The sequence below is a fragment of the Ambystoma mexicanum genome, chromosome 3p (assembly GCF_040938575.1).
Source record: "Ambystoma mexicanum isolate Mex_15411 chromosome 3p, UKY_AmexF1_1, whole genome shotgun sequence".
NCBI classification, from domain to species: domain Eukaryota; kingdom Metazoa; phylum Chordata; class Amphibia; order Caudata; family Ambystomatidae; genus Ambystoma; species Ambystoma mexicanum.
In genome coordinates, this window is record NC_090925.1 from 510,825,080 (window position 1) to 510,838,401 (window position 13,322).

General features: G+C 45.4%; 1 long non-coding RNA gene across 1 annotated transcript; it reads right to left on the minus strand.

The window, feature by feature from the left end:
* Nucleotides 1-11,571: 11,571 nt before the first annotated feature.
* On the minus strand, nucleotides 11,572-12,469 carry LOC138579559 (uncharacterized). Its single transcript, XR_011304071.1, has 4 exons — nucleotides 12,403-12,469; nucleotides 12,052-12,122; nucleotides 11,902-11,939; nucleotides 11,572-11,816 (listed from the first exon to the last, which is right to left on the minus strand). It is a non-coding gene; the product is annotated as an uncharacterized lncRNA (long non-coding RNA).
* Nucleotides 12,470-13,322: the final 853 nt, after the last annotated feature.

Consider the following 13,322-nt stretch of genomic DNA (forward strand, 5'->3'; position numbering starts at 1 on the left):
GTTTGCTTCTTTTCTCTGGGCCGTGTCCCTCGGTACACATTGTACCACTTAGCCATCTTTTCTCAGCTGCCCGCTCCTGCTTTGTAGGGCTTCCCCGCCTTTCTACGGAGATCTTCTCGACTCTTCAACTGCCTGTCTCATCCTCGTAGGATCCTCTGTGAGCTTCATCTTACCTGCAAGCTGGACTTGTATCTTCTCCGGTTCTTGCCTGCCAAGGATCCTTCAGACTGCAACTGTCGCTCCGTATCATCAAGGGTTTTTTCCCCGTGTGGGTTTTTCCCTTTTTTCTGGCCTGTTCCCGGAAGAGGAGCCCCGGGACGGCTGTCCATTCAGCGGTCACTGTGGCTTCTCTCCATGACAGGCAAGTGCCCCCAAAAATGGAAAGAGACTACCTGAGTCGGAGGAACCTACAAGACACAGACAACTCGGCAAGTCAGGTGAGGAGAGTGTGGAGGTACAGGGGGGAAAGGTGGTTCGACAGCACGAATGGTCACACATATCACCGGAACAGGTGAGAGCCCTTGAGCAATATAAGACCCAACTGAAAGAACTTCTGCTGAACAAAACGGAGAGTAGTCTCCAGCTGCTTAAACAAAAATACTACGAAAAGGGGGACCGAGCGGATAAAATTCTGGCGTGGAAGATCTGGGAGGCCCAGAAAAGTAAGATGGTGAAAGCTACGAAATCAGAGACAAGGACATTAAGTTATTATACCCAGGGTATAGGAACTGCCTTTCGAAAGTACTACGAGAAATTATACGAGTGGGAATTCGAGGGCGAGGACGCCCGGATTGAGGACTTCCTCAAAACTATCCCACTCCCAGCCCTGGCGAGGGAGGCAGCCGAGAACCTAAAAGCCCCGATAGAGGAGGAGGAGGTAGTATTGGCAATCAAGGGAATGAAAGAAGGCACCTCTCCACGGGATGATGGGTTTTCCGTGAAATTCTATAAAATGTTTTGCCTCCCACCTGGCTAAGGCATTTAATACAGTCCTGGTGGGCGACATCCTACCCTAAACCATGATGGGGGCGATCATAGTGGTCATACCCAAGGAAGCAAAGGACCCTACCGAATGTTCCTCCTACAGACCGATCTCGCCACGGAACACAGATGTAAAAATCGTGGCGAAAATACTCGGTAAAAGGATGGAGGGAATTATGCCATTGCTAGTTCACAGGAATCAGGTTTGTTTCATAAGGGGATGACAAGGCTTGGATAGCATCCGGAAGACGATCGACATGATCCACTATGCACAAGTGTCAGACCTTGAGCGCGAGCTTGCTCTCTATAGACTCAGAAAGGATTTTGACAGAGTAGAATGGTGATACATGATGCTACTCCTCCAAAGGATGGGTTTTGGGGAACATATGAGAAGGTGGATAGCAGCCATGTATAGGGCCCCTACAGCAAAAGTGCAGGTGACCAGAGAGCTTTCGGCTCTGTTCAACCTATTGAGGGGTACAAGGCAGGGGTGCCCCCTTTCCCCATTAATATATGCCCTAACGATGGAACCCCTTGCCATAGCTGTGAGAACACATCAGGTGAATACAGAGGGATGAGGTAGAATTTAAGTTTCTCGTTGTTTGCAGATGACATCCTGGGATACCTGGTGCGCCCGTGCCAATCACTCCCCCTGCTACTCTCATCAATATAAATCTTTGGGAAATTCTCGGGGCTGAAAATGTAATAGATCAAAATCAACGTTACTCCCTATCAGAGCTCAGGACCCAACACTCGACCCCTTGAATGAGTTCCTGGGTATTAATGTGGAGAAAACCTCGATCTGCTATTTGGGCATTCACCTCACAAGTGACCTCGCGAAAATGACACCGGCCAACTACAGCCCTATAGTGGCAGAGGTCAAGACGGATCTGAACCGATAGGGCAGCATGACCTTGTCTTGGTACGGTCGAATGACAGCGGTGAAGATGAACATCTTACCAAGACTCCTTTATCTCTTTACGTCCCTCACATCGCGAGTGCCTGACCAGACCTTTATCGATCTCCAGAAAGCAATACAGGCTTTCATATGGCAGGGGAAAACCCTGAGGAGTAAGAGGATGACCCTTACTCTCCCAAGAGAGGAAGGAGGCTTCACTCTACCTGACTTCCGTCTCTATTTTTGGGCTGCCCAGTTACGGGTACTCCTTGAACACATGCAACGCAACACACATACTGGACTTACTTGGAAGATATGGACATGCATCCCGTCAAGGTGCAAGATCTTCTATGGGCACCACGAAAATCTATCCCAGGTAAACTACTACATCAGCCGACCCTAGATGTACTTTGGTAAATTTGGAGGGAAGGGAAACACACTGGGCATCTCACGACATGGCCCTCCACGATGATCTCCCTGTGGGGCCCTGTGATCAGGTTGGGAAACAAGGGATTCAGAAAAGCACAGCACTGGTCGGACAAAGGCATGGAAAGGGTGGGCCAACTGTTCAGGGGAGGCAGTTTCCTGTCTTAAGAGGAAGTGACTGAGGCCTTGGGCCCAGGAGCAATTTCCATATTTGAATATCTTCAGCTGAAGGGTGTGCTATGTGACCACAAGCACAAGTTCACGAGAATGCTAACTCTTTTCGAGAAAACATTAGACTCGACCGGCTCTAGGAAGGGTATGGTGTCTAAATTGTACAAAATACTGAACGCTAATAACCTCAGAGAAAGGAGAGGGTTCGGCATTACTGGGAGGAACTGGCAGGGAGGTCCTCACAGAGGAGGCGTGGAAGAAGGTTTTCAAAATAGCCTTTCATGGAAACCTACGCACAACTGAAATGGAACACAACCTGAAAGTCCTACAGGGATGGCACCGAGACCCGCTAAAGCTATCAAACATGTTTGCAGGGGTCTTGCCAAAGTGCCAGAGGGGATGTGGCCAGGTGGATATGAGGGGACACATGTGGTAGTATTGTCTGTTGATACAAAAGTACTGTGGGGATGGATGGAAGAGGTCACTGGGGACCTACTCGCACATGACCCCCCCCCCCCATTACCTCGGCTTGAATACTGCAACAGATTTTTGCATTGGCCCTTGAAACACCCGATTAAGAAGCTTCAGTTACTCCAAAAATACTTTACTCACAATGCTCTATGGAAATTAGGCGGAGAGTTCTAACAAAATGAAAGTTCTATGCCAAGGCTTTTTGTATTTCAGTAAACTCAGATTTAATCCGATATCTGCCCCTCAGAAATAGTATTTAAAAAATGTCCACTAGATTGCTGGGCTGGCCTCGCTACACAGAAGTGTATTCGGTTTAAAGTTAAAAAGCATGGTCAGCACTGCCATCTAGTTAGAATGTTCAGAGACTTTTGTATCTGAAGATCATCCAAACTGAAATAAAGCGTATATGTTCCCCATCATAAATATATATTTTATGCACCATGTATTTTAAAACAAAAGGCGATTTGCAATTCATTATTTGAGCCCCAAGCTACATTACTGAAACCTTCACTTAGTCACTTGTTAGTGAAGATATGAAAGGATTTATTGATCAAATTGTACCTCATAGTCCAATGAGCCTCCATCAAACATTGTCTGTTCAAATTATGTTCGGGGAATGGACCAAGGAAAGGTCACTCCTTTTTGCATAATTCAAAATGTGATTGTACACTTTGTTTAAATAATAGCAGAGTTATGTCTGTGATTTGGACTGCCTAATTCACATCATACTAAATGACCGCCTCTTTTTTTATGGTTCCAGAATCTATTTTAATCAAACTTTATAGTATCACCAAGGGCTTCAATGGAATCTGTGTGATGAGCCACTTAGTTCCTACAAGTGTTATTTTTTTAAGTTGCTCCGATTTGTCCTGCATACAGTTTTGAAAATGAATATACAGATAGACCTGCCTCTTTTCCCTCCTCTTCTGTGCATCATCCTTTTCTTGCCCTATTCCGGGGAACTGAAACCCATCAGATCCTCATTTCGTACTTTTGCCTTTTGTCGGTTTAGCTTTGCTTTTCCTTTATGAATTGGGTGCCACATGTCCAAGGAGGTGCAGAGGTAAGGGGGGTGTGTTAGCATAATCTAATTGGGCAGCTGCTGCAAGAGAAGTATGCAGTAACAATAACAGATGCATTTTTCTCTACACTGAAAAAATACAGTTGCCTGCAAATTGATTTCTGGGAAAGAATAGGTAAGCACTGATGAGCACAGAAAAGGTCAACACCCTGGAAACCCAAAACCAGAATTGCAGAAACAATCACCGAAAAAAGGAAAACCTAAATATGCACCACTAAGGATATTGGGGTCCTTCACCAAACAGTTTCTCGACCAGCATAAGATTCAACAAAACGTGCACTGCAGTCAAAAGACTGATTTCCTTAGCTAAAGCGTTGTGATACAACCTCCCTCTAAATACTAGACTGCAACAGGACCGCAAAACCTTGCAGAAGAGAAATAATGTTGGTTTTATGGTCCAACTGGCCACCCGGATTAGTTCAGAGCTCTCGCAACTGTTTGCAGCCGCTGCAGCTGCTGCAGTGCCATCTGAGTTTTTGCTTGTATTGTGTACGATATCTCTAAAGACCACCCCTGGTGTTATTTCCCCCTTTGTCCTGCCCCTCCAGTTCTTGTGCTTTGAAGAAGCTTGCTCACAGTGTAACATGTTAATGAACCTGTGAATGAATCTGTTAACTCGATGTGGGGTTGTAGACATCAGCTTGGGTGTAACAGTTCTTTTTATTGGTGAACTCATTACAGGGCTAAAACTAGGCTATAGGGCAATAGGCCGAACCAAAAACGCGAATTGGTGGCGTGGGCCAGTTTCTTTGGTCAAAGTGAGCCGCTTTTTTGGCCAATGGGGGCCAGTTTGGTGAGTTACTTCACTTTGCGGCTAATTGCTTCGACCAGTGTTGCTGAGTAAATATTCTTTAAAATGCACAATTTGCATCACATTTTGTCAAAAAACTCCCCCTTTGGTACTATTCAAACAGTGTCACAAAAGGAATGAATTCCCATTTACAACAGTGGGCCACTTTTTCCGTCGGTGCCCGAGACAATTTGATGGTCCAGTCCAACCCTGCTCATTGCCAGTGCTCTGCAGAACCTCAAGGAACCCTAAATTAAGCCGATTGGTTGCCGTTTAAATGTGACATTGCTGGCATTTATGTAAAAAAGGTAGCAGGCGCCCCTCTCTCGAAAGAACAAGGCATGATAACCTGTTCAGTGGTTATCAACCACATTGAGAGTTCGCAGCCATTGCTTTTTGCTCACTGTACCTTCACAGATGGGAAATATCCATTTGCATATCAGTCTTTGTCCCGCCCACAAGGGCAGTCCAGCCGAGAGAGGGGCGCCTGCTACCTTTTTTGTATTTTTGAAAAGGAACTTGGGGTTGGTCACCCTAGGTTACCTGGGGGCAACCAGACGTGGACTCCCTGCTCACTGTGCTTAGAGAGGCTCAGCTTCACCTCACTGATGATGCCCAACAAGGCTGAAACACGTGTATGGGGTTGCTGGTGGTACTCTTGTTCAGAGAGGAATTGCCATGGCATTTCGGTGCAGGACTGCCCTTGTGGGCGGGACAAAGACTGATATGCAAATGGATATTTCCCATCTGTGAAGGTACAGTGAGCAAAAAGCAATGGCTGCGAACTCTCAATGTGGTTAATAACCACTGAACAGGTTATCATGCCTTGTTCTTTCGAGAGAGGGGCGCCTGCTACCTTTTTTGTATTTTTGAAAAGGAACTTGGGGTTGGTCACCCTAGGTTACCTGGGGGCAACCAGACGTGGACTCCCTGCTCACTGTGCTTAGAGAGGCTCAGCTTCACCTCACTGATGATGCCCAACAAGGCTGAAACACGTGTATGGGGTTGCTGGTGGTACTCTTGTTCAGAGAGGAATTGCCATAGCATTTCGGTGCTGGACTGCCCTTGTGGGCGGGACAAAGACTGATATGCAAATGGATATTTCCCATCTGTGAAGGTACAGTGAGCAAAAAGCAATGGCTGCGAACTCTCAATGTGGTTAATAACCACTGAACAGGTTATCATGCCTTGTTCTTTCGAGAGAGGGGCGCCTGCTACCTTTTTTGTATTTTTGAAAAGGAACTTGGGGTTGGTCACCCTAGGTTACCTGGGGGCAACCAGACATGGACTCCCTGCTCACTGTGCTTAGAGAGGCTCAGCTTCACCTCACTGATGATGCCAAACAAGGCTGAAACACGTGTATGGGGTTGCTGGTGGTACTCTTGTTCAGAGAGGAATTGCCATAGCATTTCGGTGCTGGACTGCCCTTGTGGGCGGGACAAAGACTGATATGCAAATGGATATTTCCCATCTGTGAAGGTACAGTGAGCAAAAAGCAATGGCTGTGAACTCTCAATGTGGTTAATAACCACTGAACAGGTTATCATGCCTTGTTCTTTCGAGAGAGGGGCGCCTGCTACCTTTTTTGTATTTTTGAAAAGGAACTTGGGGTTGGTCACCCTAGGTTACCTGGGGGCAACCAGACGCGGACTCCCTGCTCACTGTGCTTAGAGAGGCTCAGCTTCACCTCACTGATGATGCCCAACAAGGCTGAAACATGTGTATGGGGTTGCTGGTGGTACTCTTGTTCAGAGAGGAATTGCCATAGCATTTCGGTGCTGGACTGCCCTTGTGGGCGGGACAAAGACTGATATGCAAATGGATATTTCCCATCTGTGAAGGTACAGTGAGCAAAAAGCAATGGCTGCGAACTCTCAATGTGGTTAATAACCACTGAACAGGTTATCATGCCTTGTTCTTTCGAGAGAGGGGCGCCTGCTACCTTTTTTGCTGGCATTTATGTTCATACAGAGACTCCTTCACATGTAACTTTACTCCTTTGGTCCAGAGAAGCATGAGCCATGATTTACTTTTACCACGCATGTAGAGGACAGGACTCCTTCAGCACTTTCTACCTTTAAATGCGGATGTGCCTAGCAAGCTTGAGTTGCTGCTGCACTGGCATAGACATTTCTATGGCCAGCATGGAGCGGATTTTGGCAATACCTTATGGAACCCCCTCCCCTAGTGCTGCATTATCAGTTGAGAAACGTGATTCCCCTGAACTGCTGCTTATGTATAATCCCGTAACTTTAAACGTACTTAATTTATGGTTGCCACTGCCCAGTGATACCCCTGAACTTATCCAGCCTTCCTCTGTACTACTACTACCACCACCTCCCCCCTCACCTCATTGTAAGAATGCCCACTGTAGAACAATCTGTATAAAACCATGCTCAGTAATCACCTATAAAACAGAAATCCCTCTGCTCCTTGATTATGAAAATACAGAACCTCACGCCCAAATGCAGAGACAAACTACACAGCGTTGTGGCCATCAATTTGAGTTCTGTGTGACGTAATAAAGCAATTTGCTGCGCAGTCCTTTGAAATTCAATTCTTCCCATTCGCCCTTCCTTGGCTTCGGCATCATCGCCTGTACGATTGTTCTACCAGTCGACAGGCCCTCAGGATCCCCTGGTGCCGTTCTAGACTCTTAGGGCAGTCTGTGAACCACTGTCAAGTAATCATTTAAACACATAAGAATACTGTTGTTAAGATGTGCTCATATACAACTCAGTGAAGTACTGTCAATTAACCACATTTAGGCATCAGGCATAATTCACCAGCATGCTCATGCACACATCATTGCAATTAATTTGTGATTGGTGGATGACTAACATTCCTGGCCCAGCCTTATACTTATCCCAAACTGGTGAACCACTGATTGGCAGGAGGACTTCCTCAAGCTTGTTTTTCGCAGTTCATGGTACAATGTGTGCAGCTGAGAGGAAGGATGCCTTGCTCTATCACTGTCTGCGTAATGCTGGTCGCAAGGTGTTCAAGAGGCATCTGGAGCCTACCCAACCACCAGATGCCATGACGTGGAACAGTTTTGACATTAGTATTGCCAAGTTGGATAAACGTTACGAAGTTAGAACAAGATATTGACAAGATATCATTCTGGGTGAGGCAGTGAGACTATAGAAGACTTTGTCACCGCATTTCCAGGCCTAGCCATCAAATGTTGTTTTGACCATTGTCATGCTGAGCATATTTGGGACCAGCTAATGATTATGTGCTCTGACCTCAGGATAAGGGAGGAACTGTGGAAAGAGAGGAATCCTAATTTAGACAGACCAATTGAGATCGCCAGACAAGTCAAGCACACTGCACAGTGCATTAAACAACTCTGTCTTGAGGCAGAAAGGACCAGTCCAGAGAAGGTTGCTGCAGTGGTTAGCTTTGTCTCCAGAGTGAGGAGTCAATGTCTTGCCAGCAAGAACACTAGTGAGATGAAGAGCAGTGATGGCAGGAGGGCCAGGAACTTTGGGAGCAAAATGAGAATTGGGATTCCCGCAGACAAGGGGGTCGACCCAGTGATTCGCTGCAGAAGAGATGTTTCAGATGTGGAAGTCTACAGCATTTTGCGAATGGAAGAGAGTGTACTGCAGTGTATGTTGAATGCCCGCTGTGTGGTATGAGGAGGTAACCTGTCCAAATGTTGCAGGATGTCTGTCAAGTCTGGGAGTGTGCAGGAGAATGATTGTAGAGATGAAGATTTGGATTTGGAAATCTTCAGAGGTGTGAGAGTTATCCAAGTAGTGAATTCATTCATGGGGTGAAACTGAAGAAACCCAGATCTTTTGTCACGATCAGCCGAGTTGAGCTGTTGATGTTAAATGACAGCGGTGCTGATAACTATCTAATTGGCAAAGACACCTGGGAGGTGAAATTTGCTCGCTGTACTCGGCAAGAGGCTGACGTCAAGGCCAATGGCTATGGAGAAAATCCCATTCACATAATTGGAGAGATGCATGTTGAATTTCCGTTTCAAGGGATGCGTTCCATGAGCAAAGTTTGTGTGGCTAGTCTAGGAGGAGGCTTGCTTTCCAGAAGCAGTCAAGCAGTGTTGCGGATCAAACTTGACCCCAATGCTAGACAACCTGTGCATACATCGGAGGTAGATGCCATAGAGGACAAGACATGCGCTATCGAGGAGAGGTCAGGTGGTACTAAGGGAGGTGACATATCATCATGGGTCCAGAGGATATTTGAGAATAAGGTGGGTTGTTTGACGAAATTCATGCACAGGATCAAGGGCTGTTCCAGTGCTAGCCAAGTTGAGAACTGTACTGCTGGCATTGAGGAAAGGGGTGGAGATTGAGCTTGAATAAATGGTAGGTGAGGAAATGATTGAACCGACGGAATTGTCAGAATGGATAAGCCGGATTGTTGTGGTGAGAATAGCTAATGGCGCAATGAAGTTATGCATCGACTTCAGGGAGTTCAACAGGAATGTCATTGGTGAAAAATGTCCTCTGCCTAATATTGATGAGTTAATCTAGGATCTTTATGGGGCTACAATATTTTCTTTACTTGAAGACAGCGTGTCATCAGATTCCCTTGAATCCCGGCTCTTGTGATTTCACTGCTTTCATTACCCACGTTGGTATTTTTAGGTGTGTGTATGCCCTTTAGGCTTGTGTCTGCAGCCAGCACTTTTCAAAGAGTAATGCACATCTTACTTGGTGGTCTTCCTGGAGTCAATTTCTACTAGGACGATATTTTGATGGGGGTGCGACATGGTGGATCATGATCACAGACTGGGTCTTGTCCTCAAGAAGTTGGGTGAGGTTGGCCTCACTTTGACATTGGAAAAGTGTCACTTTACGAAGAGTGAGGTTGAGTATCTTGGTTACAATTTGTAAATTGCAGGATTAAGGCCAAGCCCAGCACTGTGATGGCGATTGTGGAGATGCTAGCTCCCAAAACCAAGATGTAAGTCTCATTGTTTCTGGGGCTAGTTGAGTATTACGCAAAGTTTATAAGGGGCTGGCGAGTAAAACAGGAGAGTTTAGGAGGCTTACGAGGAAAGGGGTTACTTTTGTGTGGTCTCAGGAATGTGAAAATGAGTTCAGATGTATTAAAGATTGAAACCGCTGAGTACTGGCACTGCCACAATGCAAAGGAAATCTCAAGACCATAGTTTATACTGATGCAAGTGACTTAGGCCTAGGTGCCATTTGGGTGCAGGAGGATGTCAATGGCAGAGTATACAATGGTGTTTGCATCCAGGACGCTGAAGCATGTGGAGAAGAGGTACTCCATGATTGAGCTCGAGGCATTAGCTGTGTTATGGACCATTGGGAAGTTTAGGGTGTATCTTTATGGGAGGCTGTTCACGGTGAGGACCAATGACAAGTCTCTTCTCAACTTATTCAATAAGGGTGGTTTGGATGGCATCTCCTGGTGCATTATGAAGTGGGTGACGAGAGTTCAGGGATTGTGGTTGAACATGTGGAGGGGAAAAATAATGTGGTTGCGGATGTGCATTCATGCAATGCTGTTGCGGAGGAAGATTCCAATAGTGACAATAAGTTTGATGATGTCAGAGATATTTAAAATGTTGACAGATTTTTGGCAGAGGACAAATGAGCCAAGGCATGTGAGGAGCATGAGATGTATCAGTATGTCATGCGTCGCATCAGGGAGAAATGGCGTGGTGATGGAGAAGATTTGCCAGGAGTCATTCAGTCTCGTGTAAAGAAATTTAGACACATTAAGGATGAGTTGTCTGTCCAAGGAGAATTAATACATAGAGGAGAGCATTTACTTGGGCCAGAAGATATGAGGAGTGCTGTGATAGAGTTGGGTCACAGAGGCCACATGAGTATTTCAAGGACTAAGTATGTCATAAGAGCTGATTTTTGGTGGCCACAGGTGGACGTTGACATTGAACGGGTGGTCAGAGTCTGTGGGATTTATAAAAAAGAGTGATAAGGGGTTGAAACCGAAGGTGCCTCTCATGGTTGTGCCAACTGTAACGCACGTTCCTTGGGAAGTCATCACCATAGTCTTGTGTCCTCTGAATCTTCCAAGAGTGAGGGACAGTTATGTCATTGTGGTTGTTGACATGTTATCCAAATGGCCTGAGATGGGGTCTTGAAGGAGAACAACAATGCAAATGTGATTACGTGTTTGGAGAGCGTGTTTTTGCAGGAGAGCTTTCCTTCCATGATTGTCAGTGACAATGGGCTGCAATTCACGTCTTTGGAGTTTGAGAAGTGGATGAAGTCTTTGGGTATTGGGCATAGGAGAATTGCTTTGTATCATCCCCAAAGCAACAGATGTGTTAAGAGGTTCAATAGAAAAAAGAAAGATGGGAAGGGAAGCACTACCAATGTCGAGTGGTTGTGTTTAAAAGATGATAAATGAAGAGTACTTAACCCCTTCTCTTTTAATTCTATAAAGGTGTGTCACTCGGACTTCAGGTGCAGCTGGGTAGCTCTCGAGGCCATTCGAGAGCAAAAAAGACACAAAGCACCACATACATCGGCCGTCGCCAGCCGATAACCCAGAATTGCACTCTAATAAGGGTATAAACCCTGATATTTAAAAGCCAGTATGTGATGGCCATGTCCCCAAGTTTAGAGAGCACAGTCAAAACTGGTCAATTCAGTGATTCAAAATACCTGAGCATTCAAAATTCAAAATTGATTCCTTATATCATTTGATGCACAATACTATCACCCTTGATTCAACACAGTCAGAAGCCAACCTGACCATAAATGATACAAGGTAGACAAAGTCTTTCATCAATAGAAAAGATTCTTATCAAAAAAACATTACTGATGTTACGAATATATACATACATCTGTTCAACAATTTCATCAGTAACAACATAAATGTATTTTCTCAGTCCATGAGCAGCAGTATCCCTACTGCTCAATCATACATCCTATACACTTCTTAAAAAATGCCAACGCGTTTCGGATCTCAGTACATCCATCTTCAGGGCTGGAAGTGTAAAGTTTCAAGGTATCTCTATTAACTTCCTGAAAAAACCAAAGATAAGCTCATTAATTCCCAATGTACTGCATTAGAAAACTTAAAAGGTGTACCATCAAATAAAACACTGACCTTATTGTCGAGATAAATAGGGGGTGGGGCGCCTCAACCTGTTTTTAAAGTAGAAGAAAACACATCTCAGACGCCATAGGCATCACATCTCTTTGTAACTCATATCTCTTTGTGACAGAAAAAATGCTCATAGCCAGTCAAAACACTCACCCGGTCCACAGGGATATACCTCGCCTCGGGTGTGTTTAAACTGGTGGACGGAGAACCGCAGGTAGCATGAGCTAAAAAGTTCCAAAAAGGATATTGTTTTTGAAGAAATCACTTAACTTTGTTACAATAATGTATTTACTAATTAGTATGCAGAGGGATCTAACTTTAATGGCTACTGTTGCTTTTTCAGTGGCACTATGGGTATATTTGTGTGCCCCCTGTTGTTTAATAGATGTGGGTACCAGGAGGCTGACTCCCCTTAGTTATGGGCATCCACCAAGTAAATGCTAAGACAAATATTATATGGATATTTCAAATCCCGCGGGTGAAAAATCGCACGAGTATACATACCTGCTAACTGCAGACAAACGCAGAGCTCGAGCCGTCCGTCAAGAAGACGCGCCGCTCGGCTCGCACTTTGTTTATAGGTTTGCATGGAAGCGACGCGCACGCGCGTCACCTCCATGGTCGCCATATTGGTGTGGGAAGTTCATTGTGACCACAATCACTGCTAGACCCGATCACGATCGATACGAACCATGTTTACTGAATGTAACCCGCACACTAGCACCTCCGGGTAAAACATAAAGGCACCCCTTTGCATCTGCTTATTTCGTATCTCCAGGTAAATCAACTCCTCAATCCACATTGGTCATATGTGATTGGCGTATAACGCTGTGTCACACACGACCAATGTGTTATGATTACCGATCTCCCTCTCATATTTTCATCAGCGATGATTATCACTTCGGATTCTTTAGAGACATTTCATACAGGAATTAGATAGCGAGGGGAGGGGCACCACCGCAGTAAAAAATCAATAGAACCATCATGGAAGGAGTGAGCATTGCTGTTGCCAATAATGAGAGTTGGAAGGAGGGTTTGTTGCAGAGGGTGTTGCAGTATAGAGTCACCCTGCATGCTACAATGGGGGTCTCTCCATTCGAGCTTTTCACAGGAAGGAAGTCTAACACACTGTTAACATCTGGTTTGCTTGGCAAGTCGTGTCTGGTGCAGTTGGACTCTGTGAAAATAAGAGAAGGTATTGCCAAGTGTGGGGAGATGGCGAAGGAGAGGTATGACCGGAGATGAGGTTGTTCAAGTGTGCAATTTGTGAGGGGTAATAAGGTAAAAGTAGTGTTGCTGAGAAAGGGAAGGAAGTGCGATGTGAGATATTTAATGGGGAAAGTGGCGGAGAAGGGCTACAGCAATGCTGTCAGAGTGTTCAGTGAGGAGGTGTGGAATAAGGAAAGAGTGGCATTGTTTAAGTG